The 3,627-nt window shown below is 30.1% G+C and overlaps 1 long non-coding RNA gene across 1 annotated transcript; it reads left to right on the plus strand.

Moving 5' to 3' along the window:
• Positions 1 to 494: 494 nt before the first annotated feature.
• Positions 495 to 1,531, plus strand: LOC123651396. The gene is made up of 2 exons (XR_006740077.1): positions 495 to 616; positions 1,502 to 1,531. It is a non-coding gene; the product is annotated as an uncharacterized LOC123651396 (long non-coding RNA).
• The last annotated feature ends 2,096 nt before the right edge of the window (positions 1,532 to 3,627 follow it).

Raw genomic sequence — 3,627 nt, forward strand, 5'->3', positions numbered from 1 at the left:
TAAATTTAGGTCACACTCCTTGTAAGAACTGGACATTTAATTGACTGGAAAGGTGACAGACTCATATTTTGAGTGCTAAGAGGGATGCCATAGATCCCACAATGTGCTTTCATTATTTTTTGGATATAAAGACCAAATGCTGAGGAGTTCCCATGATTTGTTGGTTAATGGCAGAGAAAGTTCTGTTTCTGCAACTATTTTTTTTCCTGCTTACACCAAGTTACTTCCCCAGGGTGAGAGAAGTAAGACTTTTCTGGACTAAAACTTTGTAGTAAGCAGTTGTATGAGAAATATCTGTGGAATTGCCTAGCCCAAAGGCAGGCAGTATAGAAGTCTGCTTTATCATGAAGGAGGGGAAGATGCTCACTAGGTTTCTTGGCACAACTTTAAAAGTATATTTCTTCAACATTTCTTGATACTATAGCAATATATTTTGATGCTATCTATGAGTTGCTCAAAGAATTTAAAAGCAGTTTTAAATTTTCTTAGCCGCAAAGAACTTGTCAAAGACTGCTGAACAGCTATGAAAATGTGGAAACAAACACCCCTGGTGAATGAAAAAGCTCACCAATTTGGAACAGGTTTCAAAAGACAAAACTCAGCATTTCTTGTTGAGGTAATATATTCCTGCTGTTTCATTCTGTTCTCTCATTCTCTTGCTTTATTTATTATTTCCATTTGCTTAGGTAAACTGAAAATTTCCATTAGATCCCAATATTTTCTTAGGGTGAGTATAAAATAAAATTTACTTACCTGAATAACTAATTAATTACAAATGTAATTAAGAAAGATTAATGATATGTAAAACAAGTTTTTGCAAACTTATTTTAAAGGGAATGATGATCTACACTCAATTTAAAACAAATATTTTCAATTTAAAATATCTTGTTTTTTTCATTACATATTTTGAGAGGAAATAGAATCTTTAATGTGTATTAAAACAAAATATAATTGAAATTAATTCTTGCATTTATGTAAGTACCCAAAACATGTGGTGCTTTTTTCTAAGTAAGCTGCTTAACTGTCTGGTGACATACAAAAACAATGCCAGCTCTTTTAACTACTTAAAATATAAAATGTGGCAAAGTGAGTTTGTGATAAGAATTTATTTGATAAGAGCTGAGAAAGGAGTTAATGGTTTCTGTTGAATATTAATCAATTAAGCGTAACTATAGAAACACATATCATGGCATCAGTACTGTAAATATATGTATGTCAATTGTGACTGAATATTATTCTACAGCCATAAATATTTAAATAAATGATCAGTGATTAATGTTAACATGACTGAGAATGACATTTATGCCTCCATTGCTGACAAATTTGATCATTCCCAAATATTTTATGTGTCACAAATATGAAGGCTGGAATTCACATTTCTGTTTTAACTAAAATAAAAGAGAATTTGAAATTTTCAGAAATTAAACTTTGGAAAAATAATTTCAACCTTAACAGGACAGGTAAATTTAGAAGTGATAGTTTTATTTCTTATTATTCTTAGCATGGCATATATTACAGAGAGTCCCACCCCCAAAAAAGAAAGTTAAGTTTATATGGTATAAGGTAATAAATGCTATATACTGCTACTTTCATTATATATTTTACAAATTTGATGTAAAAGTGGGAAATGTACTCATGGAAGTCATTGGTTTTATATAAACTTGACCTTTGCCAAAGAAACATGCTTTGAAAAGTAGAAATGTACCCAGCTAGGTAATAGGCATTAGTCATTAAAATTAACTAAATTTTCAGGTAAACACTAATTCTCTTGATTCTATAGCTAGGAGTTAATTCAGTAGAATGGTTATCATCAATTCCAATCCTTGGGGTTTTTAATTGTTCTGTTCAAATAAAAAGCTTTATGCCAGCTTTTGTTACCACCCAATTAATTCTCAAAACCAATTAAGATAAAATCATACATAATAATTTCCTACTTATTACTAAGAGCATACAATTTTGCCTCCATCACTTAGTTTTTTGACCCACCATTGACCATCCTGATTAGTGGAACTCCAGTACTCTGTGCTTCTTTGCTTATTAGCATTAACAGATATTCGGAAAGAGACACCCACTTCAATTTGCTAATTCATATCGACACTGCACATTCTCTATAATTTGAATAGCTCCATAATTGCTTGTCTTTGAAGATCTGACTTCACATTATTTGGTTTTTTAACATTACTTTCGCTTGAGAACATGATACTAACCCAGTGTGATGTAATTAACATGACTGTTGGCCAGTTATCATTGTTGTTCATATAAAATTTCTGAGAATGTAAGCCTAACCATTAGAAGAAACATTTTTATTTAAGTTTGTAAAATCAAGTGTATAAATTATATATCTTATTAATTTTTATTTGGACAGTTGATTATTGTATTCCTCACTTTGGATAACATTTATACATTTTTAGAGACCAAATCAAGTCTTTTTTTTTAATTATAGAGTAATAGGGGATCAGAAAAAAAATGTTATAAATTGTATTTGATGATAATATTTTTCCATACACATTATTTATAACTATGTAAATTTAAATTTACTGCAACATCATTGTGAAGTTTAATGCTGAGATATTTTTGTCCTCTAAATTTAAAAATAGTAAAGTTTATGTCAGGAAATTAACAATATTTAAATGTATTTTAATGCTTCATCATTATAACTAAATTCAGTTAAAGTATTTTAAATATGTATTTTAAAGATAAAAAAGTAATCAATTTGTGTTTGTGCAAAACTCTGGTGTAAACCATAAATGTTATTAGCTCTATGAAATTAATTTGTCAGCTTAACACACAAAATGTCAGCAAATTAATTCATTTTACAATATATCCATGTTTATAATGCTTCACTAGTGAGATATTTCTGAGTTCCGACTAGATGTGCATATAAGATATCCCATGTATCTAATAAGCTTTTCCCAATAACAATAGCAATAGTCTAAATCAGTGATCTTAATAGGAAAGGGGAACATTTCTATAATTTTATGAAAGATATACTAAAGGGGAATTAAAGATGTGGCTTGACTTTGAAATGTCCTCTTTGAAGCTATCACATATTTTCTTCATGTTGCATACATAATGTTCATTTTTTTAAAATATATTTTATTGCTTTTTTTACAGAGAGGAAGAGAGAGAGAGAGAGAGTTAGAAACATTGATGAGTGAGAATCATGGATCAGCTGCCTCTTGCACTCCCCCTACTGGAAATGTGCCCACAACCAAGGTATATGCCCTTGACCAGAATCGAACCCGGGACCCTTCAATCCGCAGGCCAATGCATACATAATGTTCTTGCAATTTTAGTATTATAATTAAAAATTAAAATAATTGATCAAATGTTGATGAAAAACTACAATTCTTTTTCTAGCTCTGTAATTTAAATACTGTAGGTAAAGTTTGACAAATGAGATGTCAATGTCTCTAGTCACCAATCATGCAAAAATTGAAGGAGCAGGCACAAAATTGGTTAAGAAATTAGCAAAGGGTTAAAGGCAGAGTAAAATCACCGAGTCTTGGAATTAATAGGTTATACAGTTAAGTAATAGGTTAAAATAACAAAAACTATGAACAAAAGACAGCCTCTATTTTCTTAAAGATTTAGGCATTTGTTTATAAATGAAAAATCAGGTGTGGT

Source organism: Pipistrellus kuhlii, unplaced genomic scaffold (assembly GCF_014108245.1).
Source record: "Pipistrellus kuhlii isolate mPipKuh1 unplaced genomic scaffold, mPipKuh1.p scaffold_m20_p_5, whole genome shotgun sequence".
NCBI classification, from domain to species: domain Eukaryota; kingdom Metazoa; phylum Chordata; class Mammalia; order Chiroptera; family Vespertilionidae; genus Pipistrellus; species Pipistrellus kuhlii.